Consider the following 22808-nt stretch of genomic DNA (forward strand, 5'->3'; position numbering starts at 1 on the left):
TAGCCTATCTGCATCTCCCTGGCAGGAAAAACACATGCGGATTTTACATGCGTTTTTCCCTACAGGTAGAAGCGTTTGTCAAGCGTTATTCAATGCATTTCCGCATGCGGGCTGTCAAGCACTTTCCAAGCGATTTTAGCATCACTTGGAAAAGTGCTAGACAACTTGGTCACACTATATAAATCGATGCATCCAGCATGGATTTATATAGTGTGACCAAGTTAGTAGTTTAAAAAAGAAAAATGGTAAAAAAAAACATTATACTCACCTTCTGATGGCCCCCGGTCTTTTCTCCGGCTCACGGTGGTGTAAAAGGACCTTTCATGACGTCATTTAGTCATGTGACAGGTCACGCGACCGCCGACGTCAGCGGTCGCATGACTAAATTATGCCATGGAAGGTCCTTTTACACCATCACGAGCCGCAGTGGAGCCAGGACGCATCATACAGGAGACCGGGGGACATCGGAAGGTGAGTATAATGTTCATTTTTTATTTGAAATTTTTTTTTACAGGTATTATGGTACCCGGGTCTGGAGGAGTCTCCTCTTCTCCAGACCCAGGTACCATCCGCACAATGAATCGCTTAATATCCGCATGTGCACATGTAGTCATGCGGATATTATGCGTTTCAATGCAAGTCAATGGCGGCAATTATGCTACGTGTCTGCAAAATTAATGGACATGCTGCGGATTTTTCCGCAATGATAATCCGCAGCGGAAATTTCCGCAGCATGTGCACAGCACATGCGGATTATCATTGGGGACCATGGGGCAAGTATTACCAACGATTTAAGAGTTTTCGCTGTGTAAATTCCACGGCAAAAACGCTTGAAAAACGCATAGTGGGCACGTAGCCTAACACTACCCAATCCAAGATGACAAAGTTAAACTGTACAGGACACACCCTGTTCACTAAAGGGTAATTGAGGAATAACTCCATGCAAAGTTCTGGAGAAATTGCTACAGAATAGTTAATTTCCGTGGAATACAAGCATTTACTAAAGCATACAAGACAGGGGAAGATATAGATCCTCTTCAAAGGAGTTGTCAGGTCATGAATGTCACAAGACTGATCATTGGAATAAGCCATTAACCCCCTTCAATCCCTGGCCATTCTTTGTCTTTTTCCTCGCCTTCTTTCAAGAACCATAACTTTATTATTTTTCCAGCCACATAGCCGTATATGGACTTTTTTCGGGACGAGTTGTAAAAATTGTGTCATTCAAATGATCATGTGATGCACTGGAGGCTTGAAGTTGCCATCCTCCGATCGGTTATACTATACACATGTGATGCACTGCTATGTAGAGCAAATATCACAATCTTCTATGAATGCCAGCCACAGGCCAGCGTTCACAGGAGGATCGTGATCAAAGGCAAGGAGATCATCAGCAGACTCCTGGCTGTCATGACAACCCATCAGCACCTCGCAATCACGTCACGGGTGCGCTGACGAGAGCGTGGAATGACGGGCACCACTGCTGGCGTGTGTTGAATGCTGCCGAGTTCTTCAGTGGCATATAACAGCTGCGGGGGAGCTCCGATTCACCCGCAACTGTTAGGCCACGACCCCACTCTCAGTATTTGGTCAGTATTTTTTCTCAGGAGTGGGAGACAAAAACAGGAGTGGGTGACTTGTTTCTATTATACCTTTTCCCTGATTGTTCCTCACCTGATTTTAGCTCCCACTCCTGAGAAAAAACACTGACCAAATACTGATAGTGGGGCCGTGCCTTAGAGGCGCATGACAGCTGATTAAATGAGCTGTCATGTGCAGGAAAACATGTGGGCTCTGCGTCAAAGGCAGGGACACCACTTCTAAGGTATAAGTACATCAAAGGCCATGAAGAGGTTAAAACTGAAAGGCTGCACAGAATAAAATAAGAGTGAGTCCTGCCTCCTAAACCCTATGGCAAAGCAGAACTCAAAGATTGCTGCAGTTGAGCATATAACACTCAGTATGGGTCTGTGTACACCAGGGGTCTCAAACACGCGACACGAGGCTGCTTAATGCAGCCCGCAGGCACCGGAGCCCCCGTAATGTTTGCAACCGGTGAAGTCAGTGATTCTTTTCAGTTGAATGTTCTACAAGTTAGGGATTAACATGGGCACACTACTACAAGAAGTTGGTCAGAATCACTATATGGTGCCAATTGTAAGAAAAAAAAAAATCACTGTATGTGGCCAATTAGGGGACACAAAAAGGAAATAAAAATTGTAAAAACAAACTGTAAACTTGTTAAAACTATAAAACTGTACCATAGCTCATAGAATGAATGCCATTTAAAAGAATAAAATAAAAAAAGCCAAAACTGTTCAAAAAGTTATCTAAAAGGTGTATAGAAAAACCAATATGGTATCATTAAAAATTTCATATCCTGCAAAGAATGCGGCCCTTCAAATTCACATTTTTTCTATATGCAGACCATATACTTTGAGACCCCCTGCATTACACGGACTGACTGGCAACACTTAAGAATGACTGTCAGCACAGAACGACTGTTTAAACCAAGTACAGGCACTTGGTGCATCATGGCGGGGACAATCATTTATATACACCTTCCCACCTGTTTGGCTTCTATCGCTTCTCTGGCCCTACAAAGCCAGAGCTGTCAATCAAATATGTGAAGTGGAGATAAGAGGGTTAAACCAAGCAGGTGGGAAGGTGTATATAAATGTTTTGCAGTCATTCTGTGCTGAGTGTCCCTTTACCGGCCCATAGGCTATGTGCCCACGTTGCATTTATGAAGCAGAAAATTTCTGCTGCATAAATTCAAGTCCTCTCCCGGAAAAACGCATGCGGAATTCCGCACGCGTTTATCACGCATTTTTCGCGCGTTTTCCACATGCGGAATTGCCTTGCGTTTTTTATGCATTGGACTAAGGCAATTCCGCTTGCGGAAACGCAAAATTAAATGACATGCTGCGGATTTTTGAACGCGGCATAAACGCTGCGGAAAAATCCGCAGCATGTGCATAGAAGTTGCGGAATCCCATTGGGGACTATGGGGTGCGGATATACATGCGTTTTTCAAGCGTTTACGCTGCGGAAATTCCGCAGCATATACGCTTGAAAAATGCTACGTGGGCACACAGCCATAAACCTTTACAGAATGTGGTCTTTGCATTGCCTGTTTACACAGACCAAAGGGAACCACGCAGAGCTCTGTAATAGGCCGCAGAGGCTGCCGCTGTTCATCTCTGCAGCACAATGATTATACAGGGCCATGTGCAGCCGAGAATCATTGCTGTCCTGTATAAAAGCCAATTTTCCGCTTTTATATCCGCGATTATCTTAGCCATTCCTCTATAGTCCCTGTAGCCGCTTTATAACAGTCTGTGCGAACGGTGTGCAGACACCGAAACACACGAGCAGCCAGATCGCATCTACCGACTCCGCTGAGTCACACAGGACGATCTCGAGCTTCCCCGATCGGTCTGACGTCTGTACCAGCCCCACCCGAGAAGCTTCTGCACCTCCCGCCCTGCCATCGGGTCACACAAGGCCTGGGCCTGACTGCCGTCCGTGTAGCCGCTCCTGTGATGTGTGGTGGTCTCCGTACCGCCCTGGTAAACATCAGAGCATTGCGCGGCCGCATCCAGGGAGTGTGACCAGCAGAAGTGTATGGCGTACAGAGTGTATGGCGGGGATATGGGAAAGACGACACAGAAGTGTATGGCGGCATTGTGTACGGCCCCCAGCAGCCCTACTCACCATCCTGTCAACTCACAACACGAACAAGTAAAAGTAAAACCGATAAAAACAGGAACTCGCCGCCAACTAGTGACCGCGGCGCTGGGCGTGTCCTATTTATAGACTTCCCCGGAGCAGCGCATTCGCGCCATGGGGTGGGGGGAGAGGAACACTTCCTTGGGCACAACTATGTGGCGGTTACGCTTGGAAAGCCGTGAACCGTGTCCGCAAAGATTTTAGTTAATTTGAAACAAAATATAACGTGAGCAGCGCTGCCGTTACTGGTACGTGGTTACGTTCTACCCTTATGGGATGGGCCATGAGAAAAGACCGCGCATTTTATCTTGTGTACCTGCGCCAGAGTTGTTTGTAGTAAAATAGTCCAACTGTGAGAACTGGGTATCAAGGCGCGCAGGAAAGTGGCGCGTAGTCCGTCACATGGCGGTACAGGCCGAAGTAGCCGGGGGTTACTGTGGTGATTACATGTAGGATGCAGGCCAGGCCACTGCTGTTCGGCCATTACACGGCCCTCAGTTGCACAGGGGGACTATTGAACCTGCAGGGGGAGAGGCAGGAATACAGAGTCCGGTAACCATGAAAATACCAGGCTTTATCTATAACCAGGGTCTGACAACAAGATGAAGGCCGGCTCTCATTTAATGGGTTTCTGGTATAAAAAAAAAAAAAATCTATAGAAGGAAATGATGAAAAAATGACACTGATAAATCAGCTCTCGCTGGTCTTTGTTGATTTTCTTGCAGCAGAGATGTCACATGTGTGTGACCGCTGCGGCCGATCACTGGCTTTGTTACTAGTGATACCATCCAGCACATGACCTGTGAGGACAGCGGTTGGCTGCAGTGGTCACCTGGATGTGCAGCTTTTAAGAGTTAGTAAACCTTCTTCCTGAGTTTTAATAGCCGGTATTTGAGCTGCCGCAGATTGTTTCCTATGACCTCCTGTACTCTGAGCTGTGAAAAATTCAGGGGTCTAGTGTGCGATCGATGGGGTCTTAGGAGCCAGAACACCCAGCAATCTGCAGGCTACTGCTAGCTAGTAAATCAGGGGCTGTATTCACACATCATTGGTTTTTTCTGCTTTTTTTTTTTTCTGCAGCAAAACCTGATGTCTTGCCAGGAGATTGTTCAGGATTTTTCTTGCGTTTTGTCTTGTTTTTGGTGCTTTTTTCAGCATTTTTTTTTCACTGTCCTTTTGTCTTTTATATGCAAGTACATAAAGTTCATTGAAAAAAATAAAATTCATTCTGGTTTTGGTACAAAAAAACGCTGAAAAACCTGACACCTGCGTTTTTGGTGCGTTTTTTCCACCACCCATTACTTACAATAAGTGAAAAAATTGCTGAAAGAAGTGACTTACTTTATTTTGCAAAAAATCATGAAAGGTACAAAATCCTGAAAAAACATGATGTGTGTGTGAGATTCCTGGAATCTCATAGACTTTTCTGATACGGCAAAACGCAGCTGAAAATTTGAATTAAAAAAAAAAAAAAACCACTGAAAAAACCAAGATGTGTGAACATAGCCTTACTTACTCTTTAAATTAAAGTTACATTTTTCTCTCTTCCTAGTCTTCGTTCACACATTGGGGCCACAATAGTTTGCAGCTGACAATAGCTTAACCCCTTAAGCCCCGCGGGTGGTTTGCACGTTAATGACCGGGCCAATTTTTACAATTCTGACCACTGTCACTTTATGAGGAACTCTGGAACGCTTCAACGGATCCCCCTGATTCTGAGATTGTTTTTTTTGTGACATTTTGTACTTCATGATTGTGGAAAAATTTCTTCGATATCACTTGCGTTTATTTGTGAAAAAAAAACGGAAATTTGGCGAAAATTTTGCAATTTTCAAAATTTGAATTTTTAAGCCCTGAAATCAGAGCGATATGTCACACAAAAGAGTTAATAAATAACATTTCCCACATGTCTACTTTACATCAGCACAATTTTGGAACCAAAATTTTTTTTTGTTAGGGAGCTATAAGGGTTAAAAGTTGACCAGCGATTTCTCATTTTTCCAAAAAATTTACAAAACCATTTTTTTAGGGACCACATCACATTTGAAGTCACTTGGAGAGGTCTTTTTGACAGAAAATACCCAAAAGTGACACCATTCTAAAAACTGCACCCCTCAGGCTGTGTGCCCACGTAGCATTTTTCAAGCGTATATGCTGCGGAATTTCCGCAGCGTAAACGCTTGAAAAACGTATGTATATCCGCACCCCATGGTCCCCAATGGGATTCCGCAAGTTCTATGCACATGCTGCGGATTTTTCCGCAGCGTTTATGCCGCGTTCAAAAATCCGCAGCATGTCATTTAATTTTGCGTTTCCGCAAGCGGAATTGCCTTTGTCCAATGCATAAAAAACGCAAGGCAATTCCGCATGTGGAAAACGCGTGATAAACGGGCGAAAAATGCGCGATAAACGCGTGCGGAATTCCGCATGCGTTTTTCCGGGAGAGGACTTGCATTTATGCAGCAGAAATTTTCTGCTTCATAAATGCAACGTGGGCACATAGCCTCAAGGTGCTCAAAACCACATTCAAGAACTTTATTAACCCTTCAGGTGCTTCACAGGAATTTTTTGAATGTGGAAGAAAAAAATGAACATTTAACTTTTTTCACAAAAATGTTACTTTAGACCCAATTTTTTTTTATTTTCACAGGGGTAACAAGAAAAAATGGACCCCAAAATTTGTGCAATTTCCCCTGGGCACGCAGATACTCAATATTTGGGGAAAAAACACTGTTTGGGCGCACGGCAGGGCTCGGAAGGGAAGGAGCGCCATTTGACTTTTTGATTGTAAAATTTGCTTGAATAATTAGCGGACGCCATGTTGTGTTTGGAGAGCCCCTGTGTGCCCAAACTTTGGAGCTCCCCCACAAGTGACCAAAATGGGGTCACTTGTGGGGGAGCTCCAATGTTTGGGCACACAGGGACTCTCTAAATGCAACATGGTATCCGCTAACAAATTGAATGGAAAATCGGCTCAAATTGTTAGCGGACACCACATTGCGTTTGGAGAGCCCCTCTGTGCCCAAACTTTGTAGCTCCCCCACAAGTGACCCCATTTTGGAAACTAGACCCCCCAAGGCACCTTTATAGATGCATAGTGAGCACTTGGAACCCCCAGGTGCTTCACAAATTGATTTGTAAAAATGAAAAAGTGAAAAAAAAAACACTTTTTCATTTTTACAAATCAATTTGTGAAGCACCTAGGGGTTCCAAGTGCTCACTATGCATCTAGATAGGTGCCTTGGGGGGTCTAGTTTCCAAAATGGGGTCACTTGTGGGGGAGCTCCAATGTTTGGACACACAGGGACTCTCTAAATACAACATGGTATCCGCTAACAAATTGAATGGAAAATCGGCTCAAATTGTTAGCGGACACCACATTGCGTTTGGAGAGCCCCTCTGTGCCCAAACTTTGGAGCTCCCCCACAAGTGACCCCATTTTGGAAGCTAGACCCCCCAAGGCACCTTTCTAGATGCATAGTGAGCACTTGGAACCCCCAGGTGCTTCACAAATTGATTCGTAAAAATGAAAAAAAAAAACACTTTTTCATTTTTATGAATCAATTTGTGAAACACCTGGGGTTCCAAGTGTTCACTATGCATCTAGATAGGTGCCTTGGGGGGTCTAGTTTCCAAAATGGGGTCACTTGTGGGGGAGCTCCAATGTTTGGGCACACAGGGACTCTCCAAATGCAACATGATATCCGCTAACAAATTGAGCCGACAATTTGTTAGCGGATATCATGTTGCATTTGGAGAGTCCCTGTGTGCCCAAACATTGGAGCTCCCCCACAAGTGACCCCATTTTGGAAACTAGACCCCCCAAGGCACCTATCTAGATGCATAGTGAGCACTTGGAACCCCAGGTGCTTCACAAATTGATTCATAAAAATGAAAAAGTGTTTTTTTTTTCACTTTTTCATTTTTACAAATCAATTTGTGAAGCACCTGGGGGTTCCAAGTGCTCACTATGCATCTAGATAGGTGCCTTGGGGGGTCTAGTTTCCAAAATGGGGTCACTTGTGGGGGAGCTCCAATGTTTGGGCACACAGGGACTCCCTAAATGCAACATGGTATCCGCTAACAAATTGAATGGAAAATCGGCTCAAATTGTTAGCGGACACCACATTGCGTTTGGAGAGCCCCCACAAGTGACCCCATTTTGGAAACTAGACCCCCCAAGGCACCTTTCTAGATGCATAGTGAGCACTTGTAACCCCCAGGTGCTTCACAAATTGATTCGTAAAAATGAAAAAGTGAAAAAAAAAACACTTTTTCATTTTTATGAATCAATTTGTGAAACACCTGGGGTTCCAAGTGCTCACTATGCATCTAGATAGGTGCCTTGGGGGGTCTAGTTTCCAAAATGGGGTCACTTGTGGGGGAGCTCCAATGTTTGGGCACACAGGGACTCTCCAAATGCAACATGATATCCGCTAACAATTTGAGCCGATTTTCCATTCAATTTGTTAGCGGACACCATGTCGCGTTTGGAGAGCCCGTGATGTGCCTAAACAGTGGAGCTCCCCCACAAGTGTCCCCATTTTGGAAACTATACCCCTCAAGGATTTTATTAAGGTGTATAGTGAACATTTTGAACCCAGAGGTACGGCACAGAATTTGTTTACATTAGGTCATCATATTGAATAAGTTGTCATTATTCTTGAGCGCAAGTGCTCGCTACTTGAGTTTGCATCGGGTACTCAGGTATGCACCATGTACAGCGTGTGCTCGAGTGACATGCTCGAGTCCCTGCTCCGCATGTTTCACGGTTATTAGACACCCAAAAAAAAACATGCGGGGATCGCTCGTGCATGGCAGGCAATCCCCGTAAAGTTTTTTGGCCGCGAAGCATATGGGGCAGAGACTCGAGCATGTCACTCAAATACCCACGATACTCAATGCATACCAGAGCACCCGATGCAATCTCAAGTAGCGAGCACTTGCTCTCAACACTAGTCGCCATATCGTCATCTTTTTTTCTTACTTTTGAAAAAAATCCCAACCCCAGCCCTAACCCTAGCACAACCCTAGCCCCAAACCCAGCCCTAACCCTAGCCCAATCCTAACCCAAGAGTTTATTTTTGACGCCGTTCCTTGTGTGGTATAATTGATTAGACGACTTTATTCTTCGGGTCGGTGTGATTACAGCAATACCAGAATCATATGGGGTTTTTATGACTGACAGCTGTCACACACTAAAAGACGCATTTTTTGTAAAATCTAGTTTTTGCATCGCCATATTTTGAGAGCTATAATTTTTCCAGATTTTGGCAGACAGTCATGTGACGGCTCGATTTTTGCGGGATGACTTGACGTGGTTATTGGTGCCATTTTCAGGCATGTGACATTTTTTGATCGCTTTCTATTCCGATTTTTGGGAGGCAGAATAAACAAAAACCAACAATTCAGGAATTGTTTTTTTTTTTTATTTTTATTCTGTTCCGCGTGTGGTAAAATTGATGAGGTAGCTTTATTCTTCGGGTCAGTACGTTTACAGCGGTACCACATTTGTATCATTTTTCTATTTTTTGGCGCTTATACACAATAAAAGCTATTTTATAGAAAAAAATATTTTTTAGCATCGCTTTATTCTGAGAGCTATAACTTTTTTATTTTTCGGCTGATGGAGCTGTATGGTGGCTTGTTTTTTGCGGGACGAGATGACGTTTTCAGCGGTATTATTTTTATTTATATGCGTCTTTTTGATCGCGTGTTATTCCACTTTTTGTTTGGCGGTATGGTGATAAAGCATTGTTTTTTGCTTCGTTTTTTTTTTTTTTTTTTTTTTACCGTGTTCACTGAAGGGGTTAACTAGTGGGACAGTTTTATAGGTCAGGTTGTTCCGGACGCGGCGATACCAAATATCTGTACTTTTATTGTTTGTTTGGTTTTTTTTTTATAATAATATTTATTGATGGGTACATTATATTTTTATTTTTGGTGTATTATTATTATTTTTTTTTATAATATTTTTGCACATTTTTTTTTTTTTTCCTCTTTCACACAGTTTATACACTTTATTACTTTGTCCCACTCTGGGACTTTCACTTTTTTTTTTCTGATCGCCTGCATGGCACAGGAATGAAGCACCATCCCTATGCCATGAAGGCTGTCAGAAGTGCACAGTGTGAGGATTGCTTGGAGATGCACTGCGCATGCCCAAGCAATCTTCCTGCTCTCTGGTGACCCGGATGTTGTCATGACTACATCGGGTCGTCATGGCAACACCCGGGAAGCCTTTGCAGACTGCGCTGGAAGCCGGAAGAGGAGGTGAGTATCGCCGATCACCTCCTCTTGCCCCCGCAATGCCGCGATCGACTTCGATCGCAGCATCGCGGGGGTTAATGTGCTGGGAGCGGTGCAAGACCGCTCCCTGCACATAGTACCGGGTGTCAGCTGTGACAATCAGCTGACACCCGGCGGCGATCGCGCCCGCACAGCCTGTGTGCGCGCGCGATCGCCATGACGTACTAATACGGGTCTGGCTCTTAAGTCCCAGGGCACAGACGCGTATTAGTACGTCAGATGTTATTAAGGGGTTAAAGCATAATCGCTGTATTTTTATTTTATGAATCAATAAAACATGAAAATAAGCAACTGTGTAAAATAGCTTATCAGAGAAATCTACTTCTTTCTCTGCTAAAATTGATCAGTGATTATCAAAATTCTGAGGTAAAATCTGTATTCAGTGAAGATCGACTTTGCCATTACTGAGATAGGAAATGGCATCTGGTACAATTCTATGCTCTGTCTTTAGCTCCTTCCTCTTCCTGTATACATAGGAGATGAGAGCTGATAGAATTGTATCTCAAGAATGGGAAAGTATGTCTTCACTGAATACAGATTTTGACCACGGTCCCACTATCCATTTTTTCTCAGGAGTGGGAGACAAAACCAGGAGTGGGCAATAAATACAGAATTTGTGCACATGTTTCTATTATACCTTTTCTCTGATTGTTCCTCACCTGGTTTTGGCTCCCACTCCTGAAAAAATACTGACCAAATACTGATAGTGGGGCCGTGATTTTGATAATCACTGATCAATTTTAGCAGAGAAAGGAGCAGATTTCTCTGATAAGATATGAATATAAGCAACTCTGTAATATATGCTTTATTGATTTATGAAATAAAAATGTAAACAACATCTACTCTTTAACCCCTTCTGGACATTCCTGCGAAGCGCTGTATGCTGCGATCACACAGGCTTACGCTGAGCGCCGCCGCAATCGAGTGCGGGCATCAGCTCTATGTGAGAGCTGACACCCCACAGCAACACCCACGATCGGTACTGGCACCGATCGCGGGTGTTTAACCCCTGTGATGCCACTGTCAATAGTGGCAGCGACATCGCAGAGGGAGTGAACTCCCTCTGTTATGGTAAATACTTATACTTTGCTTTGATTATTATTTTAGACAATTAGATATACACATACAGTACAGACCAAAAGTTTGGACACACCTTCTCATTTAAAGATTTTTCTGTTTTTTCATGACTACGAAAATTGTACATTACACTGAAGGCATCAAAACTATGAATTAACACATGTGTAATTATATACTTAACAAAAAAGTGTGAAACAACTGAAAATATGTCTTATATTCTAGGTTCTTCAAAGTAGCCACCTTTTGCTTTGATGACTGCTTTGCACACTCTTGGCATTCTCTTGATGAGCTTCAAGAGGTAGTCACCGGAAATGGTCTTCCAACAATCTTGAAGGAGTTCCCAGAGATGCTTAGCACTTGTTGGCCCTTTTGCATTCACTCTGCGGTCCAGCTCACCCCAAACCATCTCAATTGGGTTCAGGTCTGGTGACTGTGGAGGCCAGGTCATCTGGCGTAGCACCCCATCACTCTCCTTCTTGGTCAAATGGCCCTTACACAGCCTGGAGGTGTGTTTTGGGTCATTGTCCTGTTGAAAAATAAATGATGGTCCAACTAAACGCAAACCGGATGGAATAGCATGCCGCTGCAAGATGCTGTGGTAGCCATGCTGGTTCAGTATGCCTTCAATTTTGAATAAATCCCCCACAGTGTCACCAGAAAAGCACCCCCACACCATCACACCTCCTCCTCCATGCTTCACGGTGGGAACCAGGCATGTAGAGTCCATCCATTCACTTTTTCTGCGTTGCACAAAGACACGGTGGTTGGAACCAAAGATCTCAAATTTGGACTCATCAGACCAAAGCACAGATTTCCACTGGTCTAATTTCCATTCCTTGTGTTCTTTAGCCCAAACAAGTCTCTTCTGCTTGTTGCCTGTCCTTAGCAGTGGTTTCCTAGCAGCTATTTTACCATGAAGGCCTGCTGCACAAAGTCTCCTCTTAACAGTTGTTGAAGAGATGTGTCTGCTGCTAGAACTCTATGTGGCATTGACCTGGTCTCTAATCTGAGCTGCTGTTAACCTGCGATTTCTGAGGCTGGAGACTCGGATAAACTTATCCTCAGAAGCAGAGGTGACTCTTGGTCTTCCTTTCCTGGGGAGGTCCTCATGTGAGCCAATTTCTTTGTAGAGCTTGTTGGTTTTTGCAACTGCACTTGGGGACACTTTCAAAGTTTGCCCAATTTTTCGGACTGACTGACCTTCATTTCTTAAAGTAATGATGGCTACTCGTTTTTCTTTACTTAGCTGCTTTTTTCTTGCCATAATACAAATTCTAACAGTCTATTCAGTAGGACTATCAGCTGTGTATCCACTTGACTTCTGCACAACACAACTGATGGTCCCAACCCCATTTATAAGGCAAGAAATCCCACTTATTAAACCTGACAGGGCACACCTGAGAAGTGAAAACCATTTCCGGTGACTACCTCTTGAAGCTCATCAAGAGAATGCCAAGAGTGTGCAAAGCAGTCATCAAAGCAAAAGGTGGCTACTTTAAAGAACCTAGAATATAAGACATTTTCAGTTGTTTCACACTTTTTTGTTAAGTATATAATTCCACATGTGTTAATTCATAGTTTTGATGCCTTCAGAGTGAATGTACAGTTTTCATAGTCATGAAACTACAGAAAAATCTTTAAATGAGAAGGTGTGTCCAAACTTTTGGTCTGTACTGTATATTTTAGTATTTTAATATTAGCTTTATAATTGTTATTCGTAAAAGCAAATAACCTAAGGCGTATCTAATATAGAGCTGTCTTTGTATTAAAGCCTTCCTTTGTTTCTTAAAGTATAGTAAACTAGATAAAGCCAGTCTCTAAGGATTTTAGACATAAATTACGACTTTATTATTCCCAACTTACATATCTTCCTTTTTAGGTAATGTAATGTGAGCCATTCCCACTTTCCTTATCTTTGTGGATTGTAATAAAAACTTGTGACCAGGTATCTGAGAGCAGACAAGTCTGGGACACAGACAGAATTTGTTGTGTTTCACTTGTCTCCGATCGATCAGCTCCCTGATTTGATCGAAAATGGCAAGTGTGTGAAACCTCTTGAGTTTCTCCTAAAACTTTCCATATAGGTTTCTCCATCACCTCTATGCTTCCATCAGCACAACGCGTTGCAATCTTGTTGTGCTGATGGTCTCCATGGTGACCCCCGGTCCCAGGATGGCCGCAGGGTCCTACAGGAAGGTGGCAACTGAGCACCTGCTGAGAGAGCAGGAGCTGAGATGCCTCCTTCCTACCTGTCAGACGCTGATCTGATGCTCTGCACTGCAGAAGCATTGCAGAGTATTAGATCAGGGCAGGGAAAGTTAATGTCCCATACTGCGACAATGTTAAACAGTAAAAAAAATTATAAAAAATAAAAATCTCAGTTTTGTGCACTTCTGAAAAGAAGGACAACACTGAACAGAGGCCAGACGGAGTCAAGAGTAACTCTACTTCCTCATTATAGTGAATGGATCCCTCGGGAGTTTCATCTGAATTACGTCACTCGGAGATTTATATGGAAACCCCGATATAAGTGCTTAGCATAAAGCACAAGATAAATGTGATCCCAAATGTTATGTAAAATGTTCCCAATAAAAGCTTTAACTCCATTCACAAAAAAAGCAAGTCCCCACTCAGGTTCGCCATCTGTTAATGTAAATATTGAGGGCTTCCACATTACTGGTAGCACAAAGGCTGTGGAAAAACTAAATGGCTCCTTGCCCCCAAAAAGAAATCCAGCGAATTCTGCACATCCAAATGCCTCCCTTTTGAGCACCACAGTGTGCCTAAACCGCTGTTAGCGTCCACATGTTTAGCATTTCTGTAGCAATGAGAGCCTGCCTAATTTACGAGTGTGTGTCTCCAGAAGAACGAGCTGTGCATAACGTACTAGTCACTATAATGGCAGTTTTCAATCTTCACTCAGCAACATCCAATGCTGCTTGTTTCTGGAAAACACCTATGGAGTCAAAATCGTCACTACACCTGTAGATAAATTCACAAATGGATATAATTTCCAAAATAGGCTCACTTGAGGGGGGATTCTGCTCTTCTAGCATGTACGGGCTCTGTATATGGAGTTCGCAAACTATTCTAGGAAAATCTACACCCCAGTAGGCAAAAAGGGCTCCGTCCCTCCCGAGTCTCGCCGTGTGGCTAAACAGTACTGTACAGCCACATATGGGGTATTTCTACATTTGGCAGAAATTGTGAGACAAATTTTGGTGCCATTTATACCCATTTCCCAGTGTTAAAAATGTAACATCTGGGGCTAAAACAAAATTTTGGTGGTAAAAATGTAATTATTTTTTCTTCACTGCCCAATGGTATAAAATGCTGTGACCCACCTGTGGTGTCAATATGATCCCCTAAATGAATTCATTGAGAAATGTAGTTTGTAAAATGGGGTCACTTATGAGGGGTTCGGCTGATCTGGCATCTCGGGGGCTCTACCAATGTGACATGACACCCTCAAACCAGTCCAGCAAAATCTGAACTCGAATATGGTGCTTCCTCCCTTCTGAGCTTTACACTATGCCTCAAAAGTAGTTTTCGACCACATATGGGGTACTTGCGTACTCAGGAGAAATTGCACAACAAATTTTGGAGTTCATTTTTTCCTGTTACCCTCGTGAAAATGCAAAATTTGGGGCTAAAAAATATTCTTGTGGGAAAAATGTTTTTTTTATTTTCACGGCTCAACGTTATAAACTTCGGTGAAGCACCTGGATGTTCAAGGTGCTCACCACACATCTAGATAAGTTCCCTGAGGGGTCTAGTTTCCAAAATGGTGTCATTTATGGGTGGTTTCCATTGTTTAGGCACATCAGGGGCTCTCCAAATGCGACATGGCGTCCGCTAATTATTCCAGCAAATGTTGCATTCAAAAAGTCAAATGGCGCTCCTTAACTTCCAAGCCTTGCCGTGTGCCAAAACAGTAGTTTTCCTCCACATATTGGGTATCTCTATACTCAGGAGAAATTGCACAACAAATTGTATAGTGCAATTATTCCTGTTACCTTTGTGAAAAGGCAAAATATTAGGCTAAAACATGTGTGGGAAAAATGTGATTTTTTTTTATTTTCATGGCTCAACATTATAAATGTCAGTGAAGCATCTGGGGATTCAAGGTGCTCACTACTCATGTATACAAGTTCCCTGAGGGGTCTAATTTCCAGAATGGTGTCACTTGTGGGGGGTTTCCACTGTTTAGGCACATCAGTGGCAATCCAAACACTACATGGCGCCCACTAATTATGCCAGCAAATTTTACATACAAAAGGTCAAATGACAGTCGTTCCCTTCCAAGCCCTGCCATGCGCCCAAACAGTGGTTTTCCCCAATATTTTGGGTATTGGTGTGCTCAGGAGAAATTGCACAACAAATTTTGTGGTCCAATTTCTCCTGTTACCCTTGTGAAAGTAAAAAAAAATGGGTCTAAAGTATAAAATTTGTGAAAAAAAGTTAAATGTTTATTTTTTTTTCTTCCACATTCCATCAATTCCTGTGAAGCACCTGAAGGGTTAATAAACTTCTTGTATGTGCTTTTGAACACCGAGGGGTGCAGTTTTTAGAATGATGTCACTTTTGGGTATTTTCTGTCATATAGACCCCTCAAAGTCACTGTGATCCCCAAAAAAAGTGATTTTGTAAATTTTGTAAACTTTTAACCCTTATAACTTCTTAACAAAAAATATAATGTTCCCAAAATTGTGCTGATGTAAAGTAGACATGTGGGAAATGTTATTTATTAACTATTTTGTGTGACATATCTCTCTGATTTAAGGGCATAAAAATTAAAAGTTTGAAAATTGCAAAATTTTCACAATTTTCGCCAAATTTCCGATTTTTTTTTTTACAAATAAACGTAAGTCATATCAAATAAATTATACCACTGTCATGAAGTACAATATGTCACACAAAAAACAGTCTCAGAATCAGTGAGATCCATTCCAGAGTTATTACCTCAGAAAGTGACACTGGTCAGAATTGTAAAAATTGGCCTGGTCAGGAAGGTGACAGGCTTCTGGGTGAAAGGGTTAAAGGGGACCTGACACCAGAAAAAACGCAATTAACCTGCAGCTATGTGGTTAATCTGCAGGTTAATAGCGTTATTATGCTGTCCAGCATGCAGCAATTAGCAGAACGCTGCGGGGAGAAAATTATCTTTATTCCCCCTGCAGCATTCTCGTTTCAGACACGGGATCAGTCACCGCTCTGAGCATGGAGAGTGGCGGCTGTAACCGCAACCCTCAGTGACTGACAGCCGGCCCTAATGCAGAACCAGTGTCAGTAAGGGGCGGGGATACAGCCGTCGCTCTCTATGCTCAGAGCAGTGACTGAAACCCGAACGCTGCCGGAGGGGGAATAAAGTTCATTTTCTCCTAGCAGCATTCAGCTACCTATGGGCCCCGGGCAGGTTAATAACGCTATTAACCTGAAGATTAACCCAATATCTGGTGACAGATTCCGTCTAACCTTGCTGTTTTGTCCGGGCCTACTATACACTTATAATGTTCCGGTCATTTTTGACCGGACCTATTAAAGTCTTGATTTTTAGCTACTTTAAGTGTTTTATTTGAATACCTGTTGCATTATTATACTGTATGTGAACATGGTTGTTCATAAGCAAATGAAAAATGAAATCAAAAACTTAATTTTTATTTTTTTTGTATCAAAAAATGTTACATGGCCTTATTGCAATATTCATGGATATTGCACATTTGCACATAAAAAAGATATTCTTTATATAACTGTAAACTATAACTAATAACATCAAACTGTATGTAAATATAATTTTTAAAAAAAAATAAAAATAAATAAAAAGTTAAGTTTTTTTCTTTATAAAATGGTAAATAAGGTTCACGGTGCTAAATTTACTGTTTGCATTCATCACAAGTATAATTTACATGTCTTTTGCATAAGTACTTTGCACAACTGCAACATATCCCATTTGTTTTGTGATTACTTGATGTTTGACACAAAGTGCATCTTTTCCGTTTTAGGCTGGTTGCGTTGCTGGTGGAAGCCGTGGGTATCGTAGCAGAGCCGGTGGAAGCTATTGGTACACTTTCTTTAGCATGCTGTTGGATCCCGTGGACAATGGCTGCCGTTCCATCATCTCTGGGTGTTACTTTTCTTTCTGCGATATATGGGCTAACCAGTGATTTTCCCAACTCCTCTATAAAAATTCTTCTTTTATATAGTTTATTTTTGTTCCAATTTGGGTGTATTTCATGCCATAACACGAATGCATTGTATGCCGACACATCAAGAATGTTGTAAAAAACAACCATTGGCCACCGATTTGTTTTTCGTTTACAGGTGTAAGTGCCTATGAGTCAATCTAGAGTATCAACTGCCCCTTTTGTAGCATTGCCTTTCCAGGTCATCATTACACAGGAATAGAACCAGCTAACGCAAGGAATTTAAGAAAATCTTTTAATTTACAATGTGAAATTTTGACAACTGAATTGAACTATTTTTATATGAACAGCAGGGTAAATAACCTCCTTACTAACCAAAATCCCACAATGTCTGTCCGCTATTTCATCCTTCTTCTTTGCCAGATTTCTAAAACTTAACATGGACAAAACAGAATATCATCTTTCCGCCACCTCATTCAACCCCCCCAACTGACCTATCTATCAACGTCAATGGCTGCCCACTCTCCCCAGTCCCTCAAGCTCTCTGCCTTGGGGTAACCCTGGACTCTGAACTCTCCTTCAAACCACATATCCAAGCCCTTTCCACTTCCTGCCGACTCCAACTCAAAAATATTTCCCGTATCCGCACATTCCTTAACCATGAATCTGCAAAAACACTAGTGCACGCCTTCATCATCTCCCGCCTTGACTACTGCAACCTCCTGCTCTGTGGCCTCCCCTCTAACACTCTCGCACCCCTCCAATCTATCCTAAACTCTGCTGCTCGACTAATCAACCTGTCCCCCCGCTATTCCCCGGCCTCTCCTCTCTGTCAATCTCTTCACTGGCTCCCCATTGCTCAGAGACTCGTTCAAAACCCTAACCATGACATACAAAGCCATTCACAACCTGTCTCCTCCATATATCTCTGACCTAGTCTCCCGTTACATACCCGCACGCAACCTCCGATCCTCACAAGATCTCCTTCTCTACTCCCCTCTTATCTCCTCCTCCCACAATCGCATACAGGATTTCTCCCGTGCTTCCCCCCTACTCTGGAACTCTCTACCCCAACGTATCAGACTCTCGCCTACCGTGGAAACCTTCAAAAGGAACCTGAAGACCCACCTCTTCCGACAAGCCACCAACCTGCAGTAACCACTGCTCCACCATACCGCTGCACGACCAGCTCTACCCTCACCTACTGTATCCTCACCCATCCCTTGTAGATTGTGAGCCCTCGCGGGCAGGGTCCTCCTCTCTCCTCCTGTACTAGTCGCTGTCACATTGTGTTCAAGATTATTGTAATTATTCTTGTATTATACCCCTTTTTCACATGTAAAGCGCCATGGAATAAATGGCACTGTAATAATAAATAATAATAAGACAGCGGAAAATTTTTCCACATAACTATACTGGAAGCGAATCCATCTGCTGTATCGTAATTTGAAAATGTATGTGTGTAAATCTGCACGGACCAAAAGAACCTAGGTAAATTAATAAATAGTAGTAGATGCAATATATAGTCCAAAATGAGATTATAACTCCTTTATTTTACTCAAAAAATGGCTGGAGATTAGTATAAAAGGCTATCTGTCATTTTTGACTGAACAGTACAAGAGTAAAAAAAAACGTGGAGCAAAAAGTAAACAAAAAAAAAAAACTACCCATAGTAAGAACCCCTCAAATGAGGAAAAGTCAATTAATCACAAGTTTCAGAGTCGCATAATGAATATTTTAAAAAATATCAAATTTCAAATTCAGTCATTTTTGACCAAACAGAACAGCAGGGTTAAAGCTATTTTATTGTTAAAGGGTTGTTTCCATCTTAGATGGGTATAATTGGGAAATGCTTATCAAAACAAGCAACTTTAAAATTGACTTCTTATTAAAATTAAGCAACATTACTATGATAATTACTATTGATTTTTTTTACTGCTTTGTGCCTAAACTGCCCATCAGTGGTGGCTGAACATGCGCAGCACTTAGTCTCATTGCTATTGATTTTGTAAGCAGTGCACTGAGGCTGGAGGGGATCTCTGCAGCCCACTGTTGGGTCATAATCCCAGCCAACTTTAAATGGGTTGTCCAGTCCAAGTTGATAAGTCTGCAGTCACTCTGTGTGCACTGCGAGGATTCACTGGTTTCTGAGCCGGGACTGCAGGGTAGCTATGCGTTATGCATACTTCCGGGCCAGTCCAGTGAGTGCTGCCTTGCTCCATAGAAGTGTATGGAGTATGCGTAACGCATACATACCCTCAGCATCTGTTTTTTACAGATTCATTGCAATCCTGTAACATTGGAAATTGTAAATGATTAAAATCTGCTGTTGTAAAAAAAAACGGATTGCATACGGACAGCACACGGATGACAAGTGACAAATAAAATCGTCTCACTTTTTGGAATGAAACGCTGAACAATTTTTTATAGGTTCGTATGAACCTATCCTTAGAGAAAAATGAAAAAAAATAATAATTGTGTAGTAAAAATGACCTGGAAACATGATTCTCTAGGTCAGTACAATTACAGAGATACAAAACATGTATAGTTTTTTTTGCTATTTTATGGACTTTAAAAAAATTCTGAATTTTATAAATAATAAAATTGTTTTGTGTCGCCATCTTCCGAGACCCATAACTTTTTTATATTACCATCAATGAAGCTGTGTGGGGTCTTGTTTTTTGTATGGCAAGCTGGTATTTTTATCTATACAATTTTGAGGTACATATTATGCTTTGATCACTTCTTACTGCATTTTTTAAAATTATTGTGCAACTGAAAACTGCAGTTGCGGTGTTTTGATCTTTTTTCTCATTACAGCATTTACTGAGCGGCGTAATTAATTTAATATTTTGATATATTACTATCCCATTTTGATATATTACTATCCCATGCACGGACATCCTGGAGGCCTGCCATTATGCTTATGCTCCTCCCATTCCTGAGCTTACCCTGTTATGGTACAAGTGGTAAAGTCGCCATGGATGACCATTGAACCACTCCTACCAGGATTGCAATGCCGCAATCCCAGCCCTACATTCTACAACAATTTCTCATTATACAGGGTTGGGTGGGCTTTCAATATTCTCAGGTACAATTCTGAGCTCCCTCACCTGAGCTGGCCTTTACATACACCTTAACCCATCCACTATATATAGTTTCTAATCTGATCCCAGCTCTAATTTTCCTATCGAAATGACCCCCTACTAATAGTGTTCAACTTCTCCCTCCAAACTTTCACTGTGGAACCAAGCAGTCTGTAGTTTAAAGCAAACCTTCAGTGACCTGCCTCTTATTTTAAATACTGCGCTTGTGCATTTAATATTGTGGTCTACTAAAAAAAAAATGTTGGGCTCCAACAAAATTGCGACAGAGGAAGCACAGTAGCATCTATCGGCAAGCGATGCTGTCAATCTGCGCATGCGCCGCCCACTGTGTTCTGAGGACCAGTGCAGGAGCGTTGCTATGTTCAGTGTCAACGATTTCCTCTTCTTGTGCGCGCTCCTCTACTGGTCTTTTGAAAACAGTGGGCAGCACATGTGCAGATTCAGAGCATTGCTTGCCGATAGATGCTACTGCACATGCGCCGCTGGCGCCATTTTGTTGGAGCTGAAAATTTTTTTCCGAAGGCCACAATATTAAATGCGCAGTATTTAAAATAGGAGCCGGTCACTGAAGGTTTAGTGACCTGTCATTTAAGCCCAGAATGATGACAATGAGGCCAGAGCACCAAAAAAAGGCCCGCCCCGGAGCACAAGCATCTCATTAACTAAAAACACAGATTAAACAACCACCACAGGATGGATTTCTTCAACCGAGGTATCATTTTAGTCTAATAGCGCCAACCTGATAATGCCTGTAGTTTACTTAGCGAAATCCTGATGACAGATTTGTTTTAAGCAATTTTCTCCCCTGTCAGCGCCATCTTGATAAACTATTAACTATCCCTTCACTATGACCCACTCTATCTGTATTATGCCCCCCTGTCCCTTTTATGGCTTCTGGGGTTGATTTCTCTCTTAAGAGCTTCAGTACAGAATGCATACGCAGAGTCTGGCTTTCTGCCCTCCTGCTACCTTTTCCGACCCCTCACTTACCATAGAGGACTAGTGCTTTTGAATGCTGGGTCATTTTTTATTATAATGCAGCTTTGACTGTCCAGGTTTACTGGAATGTCTATAATTCACTATTTTCTTACATTTTACCTTTTATCTATATGCATAAGATAAAGAAAAATAAAGCTCTATTACAAAAATGTACACAAAAATAGTCTGCAGACTTTAAGGTATAATTTTTTTATTACCTAGGACACCCCATTAAATTTTTCAATATGACAATGCAGACCTACCTATGCACTTTCTAGACACTAAACAAAATGAACTCAATCAAAATGTGGCCATGGTATAAGGTAAAAACTATTATTTGCCATTAATGCAAACGACTGTGTATGTTAAATACCTTTGAAGTTGGTGCAGTGAAGCATTTCATCAGCAGAGGGCAGTTTCTTCCTGCTGTGATATTCATACTGATCAGAACTGAAGCTGCAAATGTGCCTCCATTATTCGCAGATGAATTATATATGCACACTCAAATATTTTTTGTTTCAATATATTTAAAAATTTGCATTATGTCTCAGAACTGAGCAATTTACTTAAATTACTTACATTTTTCTTTAAAAGGGGTTGTCCACTTTCTGAATTTCTTGTGCAAAATTATCAAAACATAAAAATATATATACTGTATATATATGTGTGTGTATGTATATGTATTGTGAGGCAGTGACCGGGATCGTATACGAGGGACGCTATATATATCCCCCAGAATGTGTACAGAGACCTATTAAATCCATTGGCGTGCATTGCAGTCACAAACTCACCTGTGGCTGCAATGCAGGAATAAAGGTGAGCAATGACCTGGTCAGGCTATCTGGCTAAGGCAGATTAAGTAAAACCCAGCAGGGCCTTCATTTCTTGGAGGAGGTAACAGGAGGCAGTGGGGCGGCCTCCTCCCTCCAACCCGGGTTTTCCAGTGGCTCTTGCCACAGGTCCTTTAACCCCTTAAATACCGGGGACGTATTAGTACGCATATTTGCGTACTGCCCGTTCAGTGAGGGCTGCTGCGCTGAGCCCTCACTGAACGGAGCACATGTCAGCTGATTCTTACAGGTGACATGTGCCCGCAACAGCCGCGGGTGGAATCGCGATCCACCCGCGGCTGTTAACATGTTAAATGCCGCTGTCAATCTCTGACAGCAGCATTTAACGCACGCTTCCGGGTAGCGCGTCATAAGCCCCGCCCACCGGTGACCCCGTAATGTGATCGCGGGTCGCCGATGGGTGGGCATGACAACCCAGGGTCTGCAGCAGACGCCTGTGGTTGTCATGATCTTGTCGCTATGAGCGCCACCTAGTGGTCGGCGCTCATAGCACAGGACCATTTCTGCTGCATGCAGGGGACCTGCTCGTCCCCTGTATGTAGCAGAGGCGATCGGATAGTTGCTGCTTCTAGTCTCCTATGGAGACTATAGAAGCATGCAAAAAGTAAAAA

At 42.4% G+C, this 22808-nt stretch overlaps 1 protein-coding gene across 1 annotated transcript in view; it reads right to left on the reverse strand.

Annotated features, from left to right (window-relative positions):
• DAZL (deleted in azoospermia like) overlaps positions 1-22808 on the reverse strand; it is a 138106-nt gene that overhangs the window by 57252 nt on the left and 58046 nt on the right. The window lies entirely within an intron of this gene.

Source organism: Phyllobates terribilis, unplaced genomic scaffold, assembly GCF_046119375.1.
Source record: "Phyllobates terribilis strain yellow unplaced genomic scaffold, ASM4611937v1 Scaffold_4__5_contigs__length_816908805, whole genome shotgun sequence".
Lineage (NCBI taxonomy): Eukaryota > Metazoa > Chordata > Amphibia > Anura > Dendrobatidae > Phyllobates > Phyllobates terribilis.